At 38.3% G+C, this 23382-nt stretch overlaps 1 protein-coding gene across 4 annotated transcripts in view; it reads left to right on the top strand.

Annotated features, from left to right (window-relative positions):
• HECW2 (HECT, C2 and WW domain containing E3 ubiquitin protein ligase 2) overlaps nucleotides 1–23382 on the top strand; it is a 377612-nt gene that overhangs the window by 25866 nt on the left and 328364 nt on the right. The window contains exon 1 of one of the 4 annotated variants that reach the window (XM_037848572.1): nucleotides 6784–6803. The exons of the other annotated variants lie outside the window; for them this stretch is intronic. The gene's annotated coding sequence lies outside the window, so the exon portion shown is untranslated. Of the gene's footprint in view, nucleotides 1–6783; nucleotides 6804–23382 lie in introns of those variants that run through there. 4 annotated transcript variants of the gene reach the window in all.

Here is a 23382-nt window from a genome sequence, read left to right as displayed (position 1 = left end):
TAGTGTATTTTTTCCCCATAGTTTACATTACAGTGTATTTTTCCCCATATACCACCCTATTATTAATACCTTGTGTTAGTATACTACTTGTATAGTAATTCATGAAAGAACATTTTTATAATTACTATTAACAATAGTCCATCATCTACAACAGGGTTCACTGCATAGTACAGTCCTATGTTTTTTCTTTTAATTTTTATTCTAATAACATATAAATGACCTAAAATTTCCCTTTTTAACCACATTCACATATATAATTCTGGGCTGTTAATTACAGGCAAAATTTTGTGCTACCTTTACCACCATCCATTTCCAAAACTTTACAATCAACCCAAACAGAACTTCTGTACAATTTAAACATTAACTTCCCATTCTCTGCTCCCAACCCACTCCTGGCAACCTTTACTCTAGATTCTGTGAGTTTTCTTATTCCGATTACTTCATATCAGTGAGATCATTCAATATTTGTCCTTTTGTTTATTCCAGTAACATAATGTTTTCAGGGTTCATCCATGTTGTCACATGAATCAGAACTTCATTCCTTTTTATGGCTGAATAATATTCTGTTGTATGTATATATCACATTTTGTTTATCCATTCATCAGTTGATGGACACTTGGGTTGCCTCTGCCTTTTGGCAATTGTGAATAATGCCTCTATGAACATTGGCATACAAATATCTGTTCAAATTGCTGCTTTCAATTCTTTTGGGTATATACCTAGTATGTACCAGGATTGCTATGCCATATGGTAATTCTATACTGTGGTTTCTGAGGAACTGCCAAACTGTCTTGCATAGCAGCTACACCATTTTACATTGCCACCAGCAATGAATGGGTATTCTTGTTTCTCCACATCCTCTCTAATACCTGTAATTTTCATTTTTTTTTTTTAATAGTAGCCGTTCTGGTAGGTGTGAAATGGTATCTCATTGTGGTTTTGATTTGTATTTTCCTAATAGCTAGTGATGTTGAGCATCTTCTCATATGCTTTTTAGCCATTTGTATATCCTCTTTGGAGAAATGTCTATTCAAGTCTTTTGCCCATTTATTAATTGGGTTGTTTGTCTTTTTATTGTTGAGTTGTAGGAATTTTTTATATATTCTGGATATTAAATCCTTATCAAATATGTGGTTTCCAAATATTTTCTTCCATTGACTAGGTTGTTCTTTCACTTTTGTGATAAAATCCTTTGCACAAAAGTTTTGAGTTTTGATGAGCTCTCATTTATCTATTTTTTCTTCTGTTAGCTTGTGGTTTGAGTTTAAAGTTTTAAGACACCATTGCCTAACACAAGATCCTGAAGATGCTTCCCTACCTTTTCTTCTAGTTTTATAATCCTGATTCTTATATTTAGGTCTTTGATCCATTTTGAGTTAATTTTTTTGTATGGTGTGAGATAGGCACCCTCCTTCATTTTTTTGCAAATGGATCTCCAGTTTTCCCAGAACCATTTGTTGAAGAGACTATCCTTTCTCAATCGAGTGGACTTGGCAGCCTTGTCAAAAATCAATTGGCCGTAGATGTGAGGGTCTGTTTTTGAACTCTCAATTTTATTCCATTGATCTATATGTCTATCTTTGTGCCAGTATCATGCTGTTTTGACCACTGTAGCTTTGTAGTATGGTTTAAAGTCAGGAAGTATGAGTCCTTTGACTCTGTCTTTCTTTGCCAAGATAGTTTTGGCTATTTTGAGCTCCTTACCCTTTCAAATAAATTTGGTAATTGGCTTTTCCATTTCTCCAAAGTAGGCTGTTGAAATTTTGATTCAGATTGTGTTGAATCTGTAAATCATTTTGGGTAGATTTGACATCTTGACAATATTTGGTCTCCAATTCATGAGCATGGAATGTGCTTTCATGTATTTAGATATTCTTTGATTTCTTTTAGCAAAGTTTTGTCATTTTCTGTGTGTAAGTCCTTTACATTCTTGATTAAATTTCTTCCTAGATATTTGATTTTTTTAGTTGCTATTGTGTATGGATTTTTTCTTGATTTCCTCCTCAGATTGCATATTACTAGTGTATAATTTTGAAGCCAGACCCCTTAGGGACTTCTAAGTCCTATTACGAATTTTGATCTCTATTGAAAGAGCAATGGAAAGCCACAAATGTTATTTAAAAAGGATGTATAAAGTTAATGATCTGACAATTTCCTGTCTTTTTAGAAAATATTTAACTCTTTAATCCTTTTAGAATTTATTTTGATGGAGTCTATGTATTTTCCAAATAATTATGATCCCTGAACTTTTTATTGGATAATCCTTCCTTTTTCCATTGATCTGAAGTGCACTCATCAAATTGACTGCCCCACTCCTTCTTTGATTTAGGTCATGCGGCTTCAAATGAGCATCAGTTGGCAAATGTTTCTCCAGACTTTTGATAGGTCATTTGTTAAGTTTTCAGACTCTGAAAAACCAGTAGCCAGTGAGGGGTTTCTTGAGAATCAGGAGTTATTTGTTTTCTGCCACTATAATTCAGAAATCCTTTTTAAAATATCCACCACTGCCATCCCTCACTCCTATCTCAAATGTCAGGGGGACACCCTGCCTGGTGGTATCATTTTGTTTGAGTGAGATGTAAAGGTTACTGACCGAAGAGTTTATTTATTGCTTGCATGGAAAGACCCTTTATCATGTAAGTGTGTTCTTGGGGCTTCTTGTGGATTGCATATTATAGATGGCTCAAGTTTATGGTGCCTTTGATTAAAATCCCATTTAGTATGTGGGGCATCAATGGATGGTTGAGTATAAAGCTCCGAGAAGCCCCCTTTGCCTAGTGAGTCAACAGCCTGAAGACTGCTCCAGGCAGCTGTTTTTCAAATCAGAGTTTAATGCACATGTTTCCTAGACCAACAGTTTGTTGCAGTTTTCCAGCATGCGTCCTTGGTCACTGCTTCATCCTGCTAAGGAGCCTGATGGCAGTCGGGTAGTGCCTGGCAGTATACTTTTGTTGAAGAGTGAAGTGTAAACACATAATAGCATTTGTAATGCTCTGTTTACTTGTTTATTTTCTGTCTCCTCAGTTGTCTCTAACAGTGGCCATATCTGTATTATTCTGCACTCAGAGCCTTGTGCAGAATGTGTACTTCATACATATTTTGTACATATTATGTACTTCATACATATTTTCTGTATGAATGAATGAACTTGAAAGAGTATTAGTACTTGCAGAGTTAGAGAAGTTATAGTCTTAAGTTTTCTGACTTTTTCTGGCCAACCTGCCATTTCGATGAACTGGTTTCCAAAACCTCTTCCAAGTGCTGTAGAATTACTGCATGCAATCCATGCTGTTGGGCAAAACTTGAACAAAATGTTCTTTCTGTAGAAGAACCAGTATTTGTGTGTGAAATACATTTTCTCATGAATAACAAAAACTGTTATTAGCTTCGGGATTACCTAAATTTGGTCCTTAGAGAGCAGTTATAGTAAGACATGAAAGCATGTGAGAAAGGATGGGATTTTCTTCCCTGTAGCCCCACCACACCCAGCCTTTCTGGGGCTTGGTGAACAACCATCTTCCTTCTGAGGCCTTAATCAAGCTTGGTGGATGGAAACTGTTTTGGCAAAGTGAAATGGAGATTTGGAGACCTTTTTGGGTTCCAGGGTTATGCTAAAAGGGGTCCTATAAGACTTCAGCCTGAGGCTGGGTCTGGAAGTTGCTCTCTCTTGATCTCTGAAGAGGAAGAAGCCATCCCTCACTGTCATCCTGGCCTCCACCCACTGAAAGAAAAAATCCAGTGGGAGGAAGTGATGGGTACTCTGGGCCAGAAGCAGAGGAATATGAGAGAGCCTGGGGTGTGGGCAGGGGACTTAAGACACTTATGGAAGAGGGAGAGAGGAAGGACTTCCTTGAGCTTCTCAAAGTGATCATGATAGTCTCTGAGCTGGTGATTTAGGGAACAATAAAGAAACTCTTTTATTCCATTCCCTATACTCTGTCCTTCATCTTTTTATAGTAAGACTTCTCTGCTAATGGATTGTACCTTTTATTTTCTTTGAAGTCAGGGGCTGGACCGTCTGCTGTGATTGAAACAGGTGGAGGCTGTATGGAAATATTGAGGAGGGTGGAGAAAGTAAGAAATAGTTGTCATGGAAGTGGAACAGAGATCTGCCTAGGGAAAATCTAAAAGGGTTTCCAGGCAGCTGAAGGCCTGAGGGTTCCTTTGTTTGGATAAATGTGTTCTGGCACAAACCTGGTTGGTCAGCATCATATCTTCCAAGAAGCCTTCCTGACCGCTCCTCAAGTCTGGTTTCTGATTTAAATATCTCACCCTGGTGCTGTCTTGTCAATTTGGTCATACCATCCTCATAATCCTTATCACTTGGTACTGAAAGAATTTATTTCCCACATCTCTCTCCTTCAGGACAGGGCATACTTCGTTCTCTTTTATCTACAGGATCTAGCAGTATGCCCATCTCATGTTAGGCTTTGGGTAGTGTTTGAATTAACCAATATAGGGAAGAAAAGGGTGAGAGGTGATTCAGGATGATGTAGTGTTATGAAAGCTAGGGAGGACAGAGTGTTAAGAAAGGGTGATGGCCAATGGTAAAAAGTGTGAGAAAACGAAAAGAATGAAAACTGATATGATTATGGAATATAATATGAAGGAAGTCCCTGACAGCTTTGGAGAGGAGAGTTTCGAGTAGGGCTTGGAGCTTGAAGTCAAATTGCAGAGGTATATGAAGAGAATGCATGATTTAATAAAATTTAGTTTCCTCAAATTTAGTGTGATTTTCATATCGTACTGATTCTCTTCCAAATCGGGGAGTACTAATTGTACATTTAAGTTTAAAAGAAATTTAAAAGAAAAATATTGTTAAATATTTATTTAAACCAAGTTGTTAGAAACTATAGATGACTTGAAAATGTGCAGTACTATAGAGATGGGAATCTCAGTTTTTGTTGTATGTGTGGGGAAAAACACACATATATAGAGAAGCATATTAAATCCGAGTATTTGTCTGTTTTGAATTATCATCTGGAATAGAGTTTTAGAAGTAAACAGAAGCCAACTTTTGCTAGGTGGTGTCTACAAATATTAGTCTTTCCACTTCCTAGAGTTTGGAGTGATTCCAAATACTTGTGTTTTCTATATAGTCTGTCAGTTTTTAGCAATAGCTTGAAATCTTTTGGTCTTAAGGTCTCATACAAATGTTTGTAAAAAATAGTGTCTAATTAACTGATTTTTCCCTGTTAGCTTCCCTCCGCTCCTGTCCTTGGCTGTAAGAGTTACTGTGTTTCTTCCTAATAAAATCAGGTGGGTGTATCTCTTAGCTGTTTTCATTATGTGACTTTTATTTTTTTGGTCCCTAAGGTATTGTCTGTTTTTGGCTCCTTCTTGAAGTATTCAGCCTATGGAACTATTTACATGGAGATGAGAAGAACATTTTTTTAATTTAATTTTCTAGTTGTCCTTGGAGACAATAGAATTGTATACTGGGCAAGAAGACAAGTACTTAGCTTTTATCCTAATTGGATGTTTGAATGTTTGGCACTGTCTTGCCTGCATGCCAGCAAAAAGCCATGAGTTAAAAGTCTTTATTGATCTTATTAGAAATTCTTTTTAGTCATTAATCTTCTTGGGTGTAACTACGATTCTTTTAGCATTTTGTTAAAGTTGACCGTATTTGATCTTAGGCTGTAACAGATTGCCATGGCAGAAGATGAGAATTGAGTGTTCTCATTGATCAAGCATTCACCTTCCAAAAGATACTAATTAAGTAAATGGTTAATAAATCATGTCACCTTCTTACAATGGAATTCTATTTTGCCACTAAAAATGCCATGAAGAAAAATGTATTGTCGTGAGATGGTCTCTACAATATATTTTAAGGCAATAATGCTAGTCACATAATGGTACTTTATATCATGATTTTATTTTTGTATGTATTTAGTATCTCTTTCCTTGTGTATATATGAATAAAAAAGAAAAGTCTGCAAGGATATATGCCAACATTTTAGCAGTGGTTTTCTCAGAGTTTTAGAAATAAGGGTGACTTTTCCTTTATTTCTAGTAACACTTATAGAGTCCAAAGGGTAATAATGATTTTCAAAGGAAAAGCTATTTTCTTGAAGAAATTGCCATGAAAATTTCATGGCTATAGTAATTTTTAAATCCCCTTTTATTTAGCCACTCTTTGCTTCTTAAGGATATATCTAGCGTGCCAGAAAAAGCACCTTCCCAACTGGGATTCATTTTGCAGGGGATTCACATCACTGTTTGAATTTGTATTTCAGTTGGGATCAGAGAATAAAACTGAACATTGGGACCAGGAAATGAAATCTGGCTGGAGACTTCTAAACAGGAATTGGGATCTAAGGTGTGGGCCAAGATCAGGATTAAAGCTTAAAATATGGAACCAAAGATAGAAGGTCAGTCAGTCTGCCTTGGTATGCCCTGGACACTGTCTAGTAAGTAGCTGAGCTAACCAAACCAGTGTCAGATCCAGGCTGAGATTATGGACTGAAAAACAGTTCAGAAAGGTAAGCAGGCGGGCAAGGTCAGAACTCTAAAATGGTTCCGCTTAAGTAAAGAGGAGCAAATCTTCTCTAACCATTAAAAAACCCAACAAGAATTGATAAGCCTCTGAGGTCAGCATAGCCCAGGTTATGTTGTCATCTTTCTTTTACAGTCCTGCGCTCCCCAGTGAAGCCTGTCAACCAGACCTTGACAGATGACTCTCCTCAAACCACTAAATCCTGCTCCCCCTCACCTTTACCTGGTGATGCACACACCTCGTGAGAAATGGCCCGTGGTCTAGTTCAACCTAGAATATTACAGTGTTGCCTGAAACATATCAGGTAATAGCCTGTTGGTAAATATACTTAGCTTTGAATATTGTTTATTTTTCTGGGAAAATGTCTGTGGAGCCAACATTGAAGATAATTGCTTATGTTGTAGTCTGTCTACATAGATAGAGGGTTTCAAGTAAAAAGTCCTTTATGGAAAGGAAAAAAAAAAAACTATTCAAATAGGTTTCTAGTATAGATATGCTTTGATGTAGACATTGAAGTAGATGCTGAAAAAAAGTGAGCCTGGGTAAATATCAGAGAAAATGTAGTTTTGACCAGTTATGTTAGATTTAGGTTAGTGGAATATCCTTTGAAAACCATTTAAAAAGGCAATACGTAGGTGCATCTTACAAACATCTTGAGTGAGAGACCCCAAAGAATATACTGCAGTATAGTTCCACTCACATGCACTTCAAAAACAGTCAAAACCAAACTATATTGGTTATGGGTGCATTAAGAAGTGGTAAAACTAGGAAAAAAAGAAAGTAGTTTTCCTGAAAGTCAAGATAGTAATACTCTTGGGGGAGGGAGGCATTTGTGATCAGAAGGGACACACAGGGGCTCCTGGTTGCTGGCAGTGTTCTATTTTTTGACCCAAGAGGCAGTTACAAATAATTATTTGTTGCCCTGTATATTTATGTTTTATGCTTTTTTTCCATGTGTGTTTTATTTTTCAATAAAAAGGACTTTAAAAAAGAACTCTTTGGTCTGAGATTTAAAAGGCATCTTTTAAGTTTGGAAGATTGATAAAGATTTCACTTTATCTTTTAATCAGTGCCTTTACTTATTACAGTGACCTGCTTTGGGGTTTTTCAAAGTAGAGCAGGGCCAGCTACTTTCCCATGTGACTCTGGAATCTCTAATTAAGAAAGCTAGGAGCAAGTGTTTGGTTTATTCTTGGGTCATCCAGCTTTTGTTTAATATAATAATCTTCTAATTATCTTTTGGAGCCTTGGTTATTATGTTTTCTTACTTGTCTTTTCTCTTTTTATAAATGTCTTTTTATAGTGGATTTCTTATTTGGTTATTTTTAAGCAAGGAGGTGCATTCCTATATTAAACTAATGTAGGCTGTGAATTTGGAACCACATTCAAGTTCCTGCAGGTGTTGGGAGCTACACAGGGAAGAAGACCCCAAATGATATATTACAGTACAATACCACTCAATTGTCCCTCAACTGCTGATGTAGAGACTGGTCTCCCTGCTGCCCTTGAAGCTAGGCATGATCTTGTGATTAAATCCAGCCAATGGGAAAAGGGTATGCTTTCCATTTCTGTTTCTTCCTTCCTGCTGGCTGGGAAATGGTGAGACTGCAAATAGCCACCTTTGGAGCTAGAAGTGAAAGCCCTAGCAGCCTGGCCTGCTTACATCTGGATTGTTAAATGTAAGAGAGAAATATTGCTCTTGTTTAATCCTCTTTAATTTTTGGCTTTCTATGTATTAGCACCCGGGTCAATACCCTCAATTAATACACCGCCAGTAGTTAGTATGTGGGAACTATTGGTCTTCCCCCAACCTCTGATATGAAAGCAAATGTTCACTTTGTACGAGGGCATAAAAATATACATACAACCTATTTTGTGAGTTTGATAAAGTCTAGCTCTCTGCCCTTTTGGGTGTTTCTTATTTTGCCTAAGGGGTTCACTCAGGGCAAATATGACAATATTTTAGAGGCAGGAGTCAGTTAAATTTTATTGTTGTCATTGGGCAACCAGTCTCCAAATGAGTGTCTGAGTGCAGAATCCAGCCTGGGGCCCTCTTCCAGTCTTGTGAGTTTGCTAGGTTATTGCTTCTTGCAATGGTGATTTACCCTGGAAGTATTTCTAGCCAATCCACATCTCAGATTTCAACAATGAAAACCCATTTCTATTGTTCATTTTGATAACTGACCACCTTAGTTCTTTATTAGAGGTAAAAAAAAAAGTTGAAAAACTTACAGTAGCTGTCTCCTGAGCAAGGCCTTTTGATCGAGTCTTCATACTGCTTATGCTGAAGGGACATTTCAGACCACACAACAGTAGCTATAGTACCTTTTTCCCCTGGTACTTATCTTAGCTTCTTGTAGTGTCTTCTTCCTCTAGTCTCTGCAGTCGAATATATTTCCCTCTCCCTAGAGTCCTCATAGCTTTTGCTTATTCTTTGCTTCTCCTGCTTCAGGGTTTCTCTGTGTATGTTTTTGTTTTTGTTTTTCTTTTACCTTCTTTTTGTCTGTCTCTTGATATTTTTTTCCCTGCCCTTCTATATGACAGCTTTCTCTGTATGAGTTGCACTCAAATATCCTGAGAAAGGATCCTATTGAGTTGCTTAATTGCTATCCAGTACACTTTATCCAGTACCTGATCAAGTACACTATCAGGTATCCTCTCTTTGGGTTGAACTCTTTTGCCTGGTCACCTTGAAGGCCAAAGGTCTCTCTCATGTCCAGTAGAGAACCGGCACCTTTAGGTCAGACACCATTCCCTGATCCAGGTAGTTGTTAACAGGGTTGCAAGATACATTTCACAAAGATTGAAAACTTGTTTACAAGAAACTGTTTTGGGGTCCTTTGTTCTTGAAGGGAGGACAGACACCAAGTTTCTTAGACTCCTTGGTAAATGTTTTCCTTCATGCTTCAAGCCAATTGGTGACACAAAGGTCATAAACCAGATATTCTAATAATATTCTGACAAGTGGAGTTAATTAAACCACTCAACTAATGTTTATAGAGTATCTGCCAGACACTGTGCTCGACCAGTCATTAAGTCATCCAGACAGCTAAGTCTAGTGGGGGCAGGGGTTTATGTGAACCAATTATGACATCTGTTTGAGTAGAAACAACTTGCCCTCTGTGGCATGGGCTAATTTTAATTAGGACAAGGAGCTAGGAAGTGATCCTGGGATAGACCCTCAAAAAAATCTAACCACAGCTAAGATTTGTGCCTAAAAGGAGGAAGATAGGTATACGCTACAGCTTTTATTGACATAAAAGGTAGTTATAGTAGAAGCTAAGCTTACAAAGATGCACACTTTTGCCTTGTCCTATGAATTCCATATAGGAGTGAGCATAAACATCTCCTTATACTCAAAATAATGTAGCTTAAAGAACCACCTTAATGAAAGTATAAGAATTATGTGTTCACCTTAATTGAAAGTATTATCAATATATCCTGATACTTGGAAACTACTGAGTATGTCATTTTGCTATATGTTAAATTATTTTTAATGTTAGAATTCACTGGAGGGAAGTGGGTTTCATTGCATTCAATTTGGAGGATTTATGAGTTTTTTGGGAGCCATAGAATTTAATAATCTATTAAGTGGTTTTAGATTACTCTCAGTACTTGGGATCTAGTGATACATCCCCTTAAGAACTTGAGAGTAAGAGAAATATGATTGCCCCCTGAGAGTTAAATTTTAGTCACTATGTAATGGCACAGAGACAGAATGACTTCAGGTTTGCCAGACTGATAGAATGTATGAGTGTGGTTTAGGAGAAAATGTGTCAAGCCAAGTGGAATTGGTCAGTTGTCAAAGTACAGAAGGATGCCCAAGGATGAGCCTTGGCCTGCCCCACTGTAGATATGGCTGTCTTAAGCTGCTTTAATGTGATTAAACATTCAAATCATATTATAGAGTATTCCTAGTCTAATTATATTTTCCTTACCAAAATTCTCTTGTATTAATCAGGACTATTCTTATTTTCAAGACATAAAAACACACCTCAAAGTGGCTTAAACATAAGAGACTTTATGGGTTCCGATAACTTGGCTTCAGGTATGGCTTGATCAAGATGTTACCTGGTGTTGTCAGGTAATGTCTCTTTCCATCTCTCAGTTCTGACTTCATTTTCAGTCATGCTCTGAGCATCTTGCAGCTTACATCCTCACGGTTTGACAGAAGCTCCGCAGTTGAGCCTCACCTGAGTCATACGGCTCATTCGTATCTCTGAACTGATTACTGTGGGAATTTCAGTCTTGAATCTGGCCAGTCCTGGGACACGTACCCACCCAACCGTCTAAACCACCGGTTCTCATATGGGAGAAGGGTAGTTCCCAGAAGTAAAATTTTGTTGTCAGAATAAAGGAGAATGGTTTGGACCAGTGGAAATGGCAGGTTTTCTCTATAGTTCTATTATTTGATTTCCGTGTGATATACCTACAGGAAGGAAATGCATTCACCCCTGTGTTAAGTGTATCTCGGCTTCTTGACAGAAGTTTCTCTGTAAATTAATGTGTTAACAGTACACACAAGCACACACCCCTTATGAGTTACACTAATGTGGATTTGCTCCTGAGAGAGGAGTCTACTCTGAATATGGCAACTAATCAGGTTTCAAAGTTTCTTAGGCTGAGATGCAAAGTCTGGACTTTGATGAAATGAGGCATGAGGTATGAAACCCTGTGGGCTCTCCTTTCCTTGCTGTTTCCTCTTGCTTTCTGAATCCCCACACAGATGACCACATTGTGTGTGTGGTTTGCCAGGTGTTAAAAAGGGCATGGCAACAGGAAGTTGCAGATTGCCACAACAGATCAGACCAGACCGTCATTTAGCCAGCTTTGTAGTTAATATAAATACTTGTGAGGGACCTCTGAGTTGACTTGCTGTTTGAGAAGGGACACTATTATTTTTCCCGTTTTTACTTCATTCTGTGAAAATATGACTTTGGGTGGAATTTATTTCCCAGAAATTGTTCCTGTGGAATTGTGAGGTAATTTTGCGACAGCGGACAGAGACTTTCTAGGGGTCTATTAGCTGGGGTCCTCAGAGCAGAAGGGAGGGGTGATACTGGAGCCGAGGAGGGGGGAGTGGCTGTTCAGGCCTAGCATTTCCCTGCTTCTCCTCTTCCTCCAACAGCAAAGGACTCCTGTTTCTTATTCAAGGACAAATGGGACCTCGCTAGCTGCTCTGGCCCCCTAAGATGGTAAACATTTTACCCTGGCCTGTTAGGTGCCCATGGGACACAGGGAAAGAGGCTGTTTGTCCTGCTGGGGAGGCCATTGACAGCCCCTCTGTTAGGGCTTGGGTGGGGAGCAAGGTGCTCTGGATGGAGCTGTGGAAAAATGGTCTCCTTCCTTTAACGTTGGCCAGCTGTGAGAGCCGCTTGAGGGAGTCACTTTGTTTGCCTCCTTCATCTTTGTATCTCCCTTGACTAGCAAAATCCTGACATATGGGGGCTGTGCCAGTTTGGATATATTATGTCCCCAAAGGAAAAGCCATGATCTTTTAATCAAGTCTTGTGGCATATTGGGATTAGGTTGTTTCATGGAGAAGTGACGGACCCAACTGTGAGTGACACTTTTGGTTAGGGTGTGACATCTGATTGAATGTTTCCATGGAGGTGTGGCCCTGCCCAAACAGTGTGGGCCTTGATTATAGTTCACTAGAGTCTTATAAAAGCTCACAAGTAGATGGACCTCAGAGCTGCAGCTGAGAGACACATTTTGAAGACAGCTATTGGAAGCTGACACATTTTGGAGAATGCCATTTTGAAATGCAACCTGGAAGCAAGCAGACGCCGTTGGCCATCCTTCAGTGATGCCTTACCTTGGACACTATTATGCTCTTAAGACTGTAACTTTGTAACTAAATAAACCCACTTTATAAAAGCCAATCCATTTCTGATGTTTTGCAAAATGGCAGCATTAACAAACGAACAGGGGCTGACAGTTGGGTGAACTTGAATGCCATGAGAAGGCCTGCCCAAGGCTCTGTAGATATTTTATTAGCTATTTACTGGTCCTTTTGAAGAAAAGTCACTAGTCCTTGTCTTAGAATATGAACGGCAGCACACAAAAATTGATTAAACACTGACAAGAAAAGCAGCATTAAAGTTAAATTTCTGCAGTTACTTCTGCATGTCAACAATATTGTTTACATTTGTGCAGAGCATTTTATATTGATCATATAACTTCTATAAACATTTCCACATACATTAAAAATGCTTTACAGTCTTTCCAGATTTTTCTTTTTGGGTAGACCTTTAGAATGTATCTTGAGTTTTCTACATGTAGGGAATAGTTTTTTTTTTTTTTTAATTCCAAGAAGATAAGTACATCTAACTATGAAACCGTCTGTACTTGTAAATTGGTATTAACTTACTTATTAATGTCTAAAGTATTTTCTGATTGTAACAATATTTAATTTCTACAAGAGAATCTAGAAAGTATGGAAAGGCACATAGAAAAAATAAAAATCACTGATTATGTTACCTCCCAGTGATACCAACTGTTAATATTTGACAAATTTCCTGTGGTTTTTTTTCCCCTGTGTGTATGTGTGTATATTTTAAGGTTATCCTTAAAAATTGAGGCTCTGTTCTATATATATATATATATATATATAAATTCACAGTGCTTGTATGCATGGTTCTCAGAAGGATACAGAAGACCCATTAATAGGAGTTGCCTCTGGGGAGGGGAATAAGTGGCTGAGGGAAAAAGGGTATGAGCGAGACTTACTTAATATTTACCTGCTTGTTGTCTTTGCATTTTGTACCATATGCATGCATTACTTCTTCTAAAAATATGAATAAAATAAACTCCCTAAAAAAGTCATGTTATAAGCATTTTCCCAAGTCATAAGTATTTTTTCACATCACTACTTTTAACTGTTGCTTAATTTTCTCACATTTGGTTTTCACATCACTTATTTGGGTTTTTCAGAGTGTTGGGTTTGCCTCTCCCTGTGTCCAATGTGGTTTTAATTATATGCATTTCTCTTGTCCTTTCTTATTGACTACCTTCCCTTTAATTTGTAGCTTTGTCATTCTTATGGTTCATTCAATTCATTTTCAATTTGGCCTTCTATTCTCTATTTTTTGCTTCTGCTGTTATTACTTCAGGCAGTTCTTATACTATCTAAGATATTGACCTGTTTTCTAAAAAAGTCTTCAGGTTTTTGAAGGAGTTTGTTTTTAAAAGAGAGAATCTTCCCCTGGTTTCTGGGAGTTGTCATTTTGGAATGAAAGCAGAAAAATGTTAAGTGTTTTATGATCGGGATCTTTAAATATACAGTTATTTAAAACATAGTCATAAAAAGATGATTAAGGAATTCTTTATGCACATAAAGAAAACTTCAGTCACCAATCTGTTGATACTGGTCAGGCGTCTTCCTGCCTAAACAACACCCATAATGCTTATTCCATACTTTCCAATTCCAATTTCTTCTTCAGGAAAAGCACTTAGAGGCTTTGTGAAGCAAAGTGAGTGAAGAACTCTTCTGGAATTTTAAGATTTCTTTCAATCCTTTACCTATTCTTTGACAGGAGTATCTTTAGTGTCTTGCCTTTACTAAACATTTCTAAAGCATTCAACTTGGTTTCCATAGATGCAATCATTCTTTCTTTTTGCTCTCAAATTTCTATGGTTTACATAATATTTAATGAAAATGTAATTACAGGGATAAGTACAGCTAGCATAAACAAGTTTGGGAACAAACTCAGTTGCCTTTTGAGGGCACACAGGTACACAGACAGCCTGGAGGGTAGCTGCCAGGAGCCTCCCGTGGACATCACTCAGTATGTTTCATGGAGGGAATGAAGCACATTGGCTGTTTGAGGTAGTTGGTTAAGTGATGGTTGGGCTAGAGGAGAATGGTAAGAGAATTCTTACTAGAAAGATAATGATGGTTGGAAGAGCACAGATGAGCTGAGGATGGTTTTAGGTACAGTCTCTTACCACAATGCTAAATTTCCAAAGTTCTTTTTTTCCTTACGTTTTTTATTTTGAAATAATTTCAAACTTACAGGACAGTAGCAAAAATAATACAAACTCCTCCTGAGAACTCTAACATAAACACCCCCGTACTTAGATCCACCAATTTTCACATTTTTCCATATTTGCTGTATCTTTTTCCTTCCTTTCTTACTCCCTCCCTCCCTCCCTTCCTTTCATACCTCCATCCTACTTTCCCTACTTCCTTCCTTTAGTTCTATCCATCTATCTAGCTATCTTCTTTCTATCTATTGCTATCCAATTTAATCTATCTTTCTATCATCTATCTTTCTGTTTTTTAAACATTTGAGAGTAGGTTGTATATATCTTGCTTCTTGAACACACGATACTTTCATGTACATTTCCTAAGAATAAGGATAGCCACATATGTAACCACCAAGGTTCTTTTTCTCTTTACAGTTCCTAATACTCCCATTCTGTGTAATGTAAATAAGATGGCCATCCCTTTGTTTTTTTGATTATTCCACGGAGAAAGTGTAGTGATTAAAAATATTGGTCGTCTTTGTAATGATTTCTGTTCTTTGTTTCAGGAAAATGTATGATGAACGAAGGTGGTATTTGAAATTTAGATTCCTTACCCACAAATATTCCTGCTTTCTTATACTGGATTACTAAGTCCTGATCAATTTCATTGATATCAATAGATTTCTGTAGGGTAGAGCAACTACTTACTCTTTTGGTTTTCAGAGGTATTAAAGGAGTAACAATAATGGTGATACAAAAGTTTGTTTTTTAACTGTCATTTTATAGGAAGCTCTCACATGTTTTCTGTCACTCAAGCCTCCCACCTATGAGGAGAGAGAGGAGGGAATATTACCTCCAGCTTACACATTTGTAGAATGAGGTTTAGAGTTTAAGGGTTTAAGGTCCTACAGTGGTTGGACACCTCAGACAAAAATTTAGGGGTGTTTAGAATTTCTCTGCAAATCCATCTGTAGTCTCAGCTTAAGTTGCTAGAGTACTTGTGGACTTCTGCTACTATTCATGCCATTTCGGGAGTAGTTCTTTACTTTTAGACCAAAACAATTGAAAGAATCTTCCTTTTCTTTCTTTCCTTTTTTTTTTTTTTTTTTTTTTTTTCAGCCACAAATGTTTGTTGAGGTTATAATATGTGAAAAACACTACTCCAAACACTTGGGATACAACATTGAACAGGAGACACCTCCCTCATGGCATTCACATTTTAGTGAATCAAAACACATACTTAAATTATATAACATAGTAGATGACAAATCCATGGACAAAATACAGTGTCGAGTGTTAATAAAGAGGCTTGCCATGGAGAGGCAGGGGTGGTTTGCAGTTTTAAATAGAGTGGGCAGTATTGGGCTTTGAGAGGTGACATTTGAGCACAAACCTGAAGGAGGTGGGAGGGTGTGCCATGTGGTTGTCTTGAGGAACAAGTCGCAGGCAGAGGGAACAAGGGAAGAGCCTGGAGTGGAAGACTGCTCGGCAAAGTGCGAAAAGCAAGGAGGCCAGTGGAGCTGGAGCACCGGGGAGGATGAAGAGTAATGTGATCAGAGGGGCAAGGAAGGGAAAACGTGTGTGTGTGGGGGGTGCTGCTAAGTCATAGTGAGGACTTTGTTAGCTGGGTTGGCCTTGCAGAGTTTTGGTTCTGACTTTACTTTTTTTTTTTAATTGCCCTATAGGTTATTTTTTAAGATGCAATTTTATTGAGATGTATGCACATACCATACAATCATCCAAAGTGTACAATAAATTGTTCACAATATCATCATATATAGTTGTGCATTCATCAGCACAATCAATTTTTGAACATTTTCATTAAGAGTCTTCCTCTTCTGACTTATTGTTGGAAGTTCTTGGTTTCTTTGTTTAGGAATATTTAGAAAACTCTTGATTTTCTCCACCTTCAAAGTGTACTTCAGCTCCTGAGAAACTCCCATGGCAGTGGGCTGTTTTTGAATAGAGGCGGTGGTTAGTTCCTAGGAGAGGACCAAGCTTTTGTTTCTGGTTGTAAGTTTTAACGAGCAGTCTGCAGGCTGGCCTCTGTTCCCTTTCACGTCACCAGGGCTGTCCTTCATGTAAAAATAAAGGTACCTGGGAGGAAAACTTCTATAAGCAGAAACAGGTGTCAGAACATATTGGCCCATAAGACCTTTGGGCAGTTTTAAAAATTAAAAGTTTTCTACCACCAAATCATCTTTTCCTAATTCTCAAAGCGAGGCATTGAGGCAATGGACGAGCCTGTGACTGAGCTCCGGGGTGGCTGCCCTGATGAAAGAATAATCTAAACTGGAGCCCTAACTGTCCCATAAATGAAATGTGGGGCAGTTCGGTAGTTTTGCAGTAACCCTTGCTAAGGATTGCTGAGTGCAATGTGGGGTGCTGTGCTGGCTAGCAAATTACCCTTTTTACTGTCCTCACAGTTTGCCCAAGTGTGCTCCAGAATCATTGTATCAGAATCTCTTGGGGTAGGGCCTGAGAGTCTTCATTTTAAATTAGCTCTCCAAATATTCATAGATACTCTAAAATTGACAACCACTGGCTCCTTTATATTGCCTGTTTTTATCACAAGCAGTTGAATCCACTCAGGCCAAATCACTTTGGGAAAGGGTTTGGGGAAGATACGAGGTAGAAAAGCAATTGAAGTTATCTATAAGGTAGAGAAACAATGGATGTTCTTGGAAGCCTGTTAGATTTCTTAGCCTTTCTACTGAGGGCTGTTCAGCCACGCCTCAGCCTGGCCTGAATTCCACCCTAGTTCATGCTGTCCCTGGTTTTCTGAGAAGTCTCTTCTCATAATTGCAATCATCTGTGCCCTGTCTGGTCTTCTTGGCAGGCCAAGATCTCTGCCACCTTCTGATCCCAGCTTAAATTGAATTATAAACCTTTTGGGACCTAGCTAGCCTGTCTCCAGGTTGGATGTCTGAATTTCTCTTGGATCCATTGCCTCCCATCCTGAGTCTTTCAGTCTTCCCACTTCCCACCCCATCCTCATACACACACTGCTCAGTCTTCAAGTTCCAAACAGGTTTTCCCAATATCTTTTTGTCATTATTTTTGGTTTATGACTGGGGTACATTTTCTTAGAAACTATGCTGCAGGGCTTAGGTGTTCAGGTGCTCCCACCTAAAACAAGTCACCCCTTACGGCAACTGAATTATGGTTTCCTAGAACCAGGAGGCTTGTGATGTGAAAGAAAGGAGAAGGGAGAAGAGTTTTCTTTTTCCTAGAATGGGAATAACTTTAGGCAAATTGAACCCAAAAGAGTTGACTTTTGCCGCCTTTTTCCCTTTCACTAATTTCTCATTTTCCTCGTCTTTATATTTGAGGTTAGCTGATCAAAACATGAGTTGTGTGTGGTCTGTGTCCCTAGTAGATTTGGGGAGCTCTGGGATTATTCAGCTGTAGCTGCTGCTCCTTTCCACCCAACACCTTTGCTGGCCTTCTGTCTTCGTAGCACAGTGTCCATTAGGTGGATTGACAGAGGGATAACTGACCTTATAATTCTCAGCCCTAGGCTGGAAAGTTGGATTTTTTTTATTGCTCTTCTTTCTGCTTTCAGTGGTGGAATTCTGGAAATTTTAGGGGCAGAGGTACATAGCATGGATTTTGTGAGACTGAACATGCCATATTTTAAGATTTATGGGCTTTAGACACATATTCTGGCAAGCGAGGACCAGCTCACATTTCCAATCTTTCCAGTCCAGCATGGTTTCATGTAGTCCTGTGGTCCCAGAGTGTCCCCTATACAGAATGCTGCTACACTGTGTCACAGTTCAGAGTGGCAAGACACACACCTGGGAAGTGAATGGGCTCTGGATCAGACAAGGCCAGAGGGTCTACATTCATTTTATAGGAGCATCAAGGTGTTCTCCTATCAGGTTACTCTCCCACAAGACACATAAATCATTGAGTTATTTTCTGTGTCCTCCATATCCAGCCTTGACCATTTAGAAAAATAGGTATTTATTTTCCCAACCATTGTGCTTTTAGAATGCCTTAAGGGTCCACTTTCCCTTTCAAGATTGTTCTAAAGTGCTCCCAAATTATTAAGCCTCAACCACCCATTTTTTCTCTGCTAGAAGTTAGAGTAGAAAGCAATATGATTAGCTTCTTCATAGTCTAGTGATTCCCCTGGAGGTAGTTGGATTTTTAAGAAAGTGATATTTGTTAACTCATGTCTGTGATTGATGGTATCTGAGGCAATGTATCATAATGAAATGAGGAATTTCAGATATTCTTGACAAAAGCAAAGGGAGAATATAAGAGAAATTATGACAGTTTGTCCTTGAAGTCTAATTTTCTGTTTCTGCTTTCTCTAACTTTTCTTCTGCTACTTTTGAATTCATAGCATCTCTGCATTTCCCAAGTGGCTAAAGTCATTAGGGGTAGGGATTCTGCCAGGGCTATTATGTATGTATGTATTTGGGATTTACTGTATAACTGGTCCACAGACATTAGACTCAGAAAGATATATGAAATAAGGGAGTTTGATACCATGTTCTTATATATAGGTTGTAAGTGTAGTGCTCGAGAATATTATATGCCTTATAATTTGACTTTAGAAAATCTTTTTAGCTTTCTGTAGGCCATGCAAGGTGTTACACCAAACTCACCAGAACTCTGCCTGTGGCATATACATTTGATGTGACTCAGTATTAAATTTCTAAATATTTATGTATTTGGAATCCTGTACGTTCCTATGAATAATGTTGGAAGTAGCGATTAACAAACAGTAGCAAAAGTAGCATGGTAAGCAGTATGTATTTCTCAGTGGTGGCAAAAACCAACTCATATCTATTTTAGTACTAATCTGGATTTTGTGTTTCTTCATTTGGAGCCTTTGCCAACTTTTGGCAAGCATCACTAATTTTCATAAACTTGGGAAATCTGTTTTCCCTTTTATGGTGGTACTGTGAGAAATGGAACTGAAGAAGCTTTAAATGTGGCTTTTTAGGGGTTAACTTTTTTAGCAGTTGAAGGAGAGTGTTTTTTTTTGCCATTATATTAACAATTTATTTTCTCTTCAGTTATTTTGTGCAAATTGTTATGGATTGAAGAGGTCCTACATTAGTTGAGGGGGGCTAGCCACTTTGTTAATTCAGTGTTTGCCATTTCAAAAATTTCTCCATTTAAATTTGGGGAACAACGTAGCAGTTGAGTTAGGATTTAATTTTGGCATGTCCGATTTGTGGAAATATGGTTTGCCCCTAATATGATTTGAGACAAGAAAAGCACAAAAAGCACTCTGTTCATGCTAGTAAACCCTGTCCCTCTTGGGTGAAGGACCTGGAGGTGACAAAATGAGCACCATCTTGTCTCACAGTGGAGATTGACAATTGAAATACTGTCTGAGGCTGTGGCACACTGTTGTGTGAAGCAGGTTCTTGGGAGCTACTTTTAGCTCTTTGAAAAATTTATATCTTAAAGCCCTAAATCTCTCTCCTGCGTCACAGCAGCTGGCCTACATTCACCAGAATATATCTCTTGATATTTATGGGAGATGGATGGAGCATAAAAGAATAGAAGAGAAAAAGATTCAGTCATCATTTCAACCCCTGTTCTCATTTCTAAGGTTGAAAAGATTCTTCTGTGGTCCTTAGGCATGCATTATTTAAAGAGGTGAAGATTCCCCTCCCGTGTTTTGTACTCACTGAATCTTAGAGCATGTTGCTACTCATATTCATTCCTAATTAATAATGCTACATATGAGTGGTTTGGTGCTTATGGCAGGGAAGAGCTGTGTAATTTAAGAACAAAGCAGAGTAAGGATTTTTTGCTTCACACAGACTGGAGGCCTTGGTACATTCTGAGACTCATTTACAGCCAGACTGAACCTTTCCTGTGGTCAGGAAATATATCTGTGAAATAGAACTGTAAATAGTGGCCTATAAAGGATGTTAAAGGTTATACATAAAAGTTTCAAGTTACCTGATCTCATTTAGTTTAGGACATAGAGTTGGGACTTATTAGCAATTATGTAGGAAGCTTTCTGAAACATCCAGAAACAAAATATTAGTTTTCTTTTGGTTTTCTTGAAGAATCCTGTTATCAATAAAAGCAAATGAAATCAGGATTCTGGGAATAGTGTGCAACAGTAAGCCAGGGAGCAATATTAAAAAAACAAATCAAATCTGAAGCCCAGCTGATAGCTTGTGAACAATATCAAAATCACAGATGGGCTGGAGCAGATAGTTCATGGCACTGAGGATGTAAATCATGTACAGTAATAATTTTCCACAAGACTAGTATTACATTTTAGCCCTAAGCAAAATTTGCTTGCCTTTTCTTGATGCAAAGCAAAACTGGGAGAGATTGTAAAGCTTTTGTTTTATGCACTTAATTAAATTCTGGAATTTATCATTGACCTCATAATTGTGAGGTAATAAGTTGAGCCAGACAAAAAGTCAGCCTAGTATAGGGTGACTGTAACAGAGCTTCTTGCCTAATTAAACACATTGCTAATGGAAAATCAAGCATTAAAGTACATCTATATATTCCCTCTCCAGTGCCACAGACAAGGATTCATATGATTTTGCTGAGATTAAGGAATAGGAGCTCTCCCACCCTACATCCTGCAAATTGAAGGGGAAAGAAGAGGGTGGAAAGACAAATGAGAGATACCGGGTAAGAAAAAAAAAAAGGCAAGTGGCATCTTGAATGCTATGATTCAAAATTATTAAAGTGTGAGGTTCATCTGTGGTGGTTGGGCTGCATCTTATTATAAAAGAGGCTCTAGAACATCCCATGTCAATGATAGACATTACTATGCTAGAAACATAGCACTGGAAGTAGACACAGGTCATTTGTTGCTAATCCTTTAACAATGTAGGGCTCTTTTCTACAGTTTCTCTCTACAGGAGATGAGGTGGCCTCCGCTTAAACATTTTCACAGCATTATCATTTATTGGTTCACCAAAAGATCAGCTGACTAATCTCTGGTTGCCAGGAAGAACTGAATCATAGTAGCGAAGATTCTGTCTTATCCTTAAAACAAACATGTTTAAGATGAAATTGAAGTACTGTCTAAGGTAAAGAGATAGTAAGAGGCTGCCCCCAAGTTGGTCTCCACACCAGGTAAATTACATGCTATGAATCTGAAAAAAAACTATGGCTAAAGAAACTATACATCAGCTGACTTTCCTCAATCCACAACCATCCTCAAGTTATGTTCCTTAACATTCAAAAATATTTTGAGTGTATTTTTAAATAAGGTGTTTTAGGGGCAATTAGACAGTAGGGTTCACCAAGCCAGGCTAAATTATGCCTAACTAAACTTGCTTTCCTTCTCCCCGCCCCTTCTTTAAAAAAACATTTTTGTCCTTGTTGCTCTCCTCAGCCTCCTTCTCCCTAGCAGTGTTACTATAAGTAAAATAAAAGAAAATATGGAGGTGTATCTAGATAGTAGCAAGGCAGTTGACAAGCTCTCTCCCTATGGCCTTGTGGCCAAGATGGAGGCACGTGCCCTGGATGATCATACGTTAGGTGCCACTTGTGTGTTGGGCACATGCTAGCTGCTGGAAATGGGGGGTGAACAAGTAAGCTGTGGTCTCTGACTCAGGAAGCATATTGTGTTTCTAAGGAAGAAGACAATTTTAAAAACTAAAGGCAGTAAAGTATGTTGAAGTAATGATGAAAGGGGTGTAAGGTCTTCTGTTGCAGTATATGCTGGGGGATCTAATAGACCTTTAAGGTGACCTTTAAGCTTTGATCTGGAGGATAATAGTTAGGTAGGTTAATATTAGGAGATTGTAGAGTACTCAGGCTTGGGGAATAGGATGTGCAAAGGCTCAGGTGAGAGAGAACATGGTCTATTCACAGACCTGAAAAACATAAACTATGGCAAGTGCATTTGTTATGGTATAGGCTAAGCTGCTGTAACAAACTCACCCCAGATTATAGTAGCTCAAGCAAGACAAATTTATTTCCTCTCATGAAGTCGTCTGGGAGTAGTTAAGCCAGGAGAAATGGGTGGCTCTGCTGTAAGATGTCATTCTGTGATTTAGGTTCTTTATATCTTGATTACTCCTTTCATCCATGAAAAATTGTTTTGAACATCCCTTATACTAAATAATGAAACCATGGGTGTATAAAATGATAGCTGAAAATCAGAGAGAAGTCTGCTATTGTAATACATATCAAGGGGACTAGAACCCAATCTTAAGGTTAGGGAAGTAAGAACTGAAGAAGTTGACTAGATGGAGGTTAGGAGGTGGGGGTGGGGCTGGGGATCCAGGCAGAGGGAGAGACGTGCATACATCACGATAACAGGTAGCATGGTGTGTTTAAGGAACTGAAAGACACTGGGTACGGTTAGGGCATTAGTTAGGGTACAGTTTAAGATGCGGCAACAAAGAAGTCACAAAATTACCAGGACTCAAACAAAATAGACGCTTATTTACCTCCTATAGAACAGTCAAGACTTGATGTAGCAGCTTTTGGATGGTGACACCTGAATAGTCTTTGGAATGCTAAGAGGAGTGAATTTCCTGATCAGGGAATTTCAACTGTTAACTAACTGTCCCTTGTTTATAAATTAATGAACAAAACAGATATATCTCACTGTCTATGCTTAAGTGTTTTAAAGTAAATTACTAGTTAGGTCTACAAACCAGGCTAATGGGTTTAGGATTTATCTAAAGGTAAGTGTGAAATAATGGAAAGGAGGGAATTAAATTTGCAATTTAGAAAGGTAGTTCTGGTTTTAATGTCATGAATGAATAGTTGAGCAGGACAGGCAGTTGGGAGGCAAGTTGGGTTATTGCTATAATTCAGGTGAGAAAGGAAGTGGTCTGGACTTGAAAGGGGATGGCTATCTTTTAGGCGTAATGTAATTAATAGACAAAACTTCATGGGGAGGGGTTTGACAACCAGTAACTATTTTAATCTGTTGATTGCTATCTAGGCCT

This window comes from Choloepus didactylus, chromosome 9, assembly GCF_015220235.1.
Source record: "Choloepus didactylus isolate mChoDid1 chromosome 9, mChoDid1.pri, whole genome shotgun sequence".
Lineage (NCBI taxonomy): Eukaryota > Metazoa > Chordata > Mammalia > Pilosa > Megalonychidae > Choloepus > Choloepus didactylus.
The sequence above is the reverse complement of the archived record's forward strand: the minus strand, read 5'-3'. Positions and strand labels throughout refer to the sequence as shown.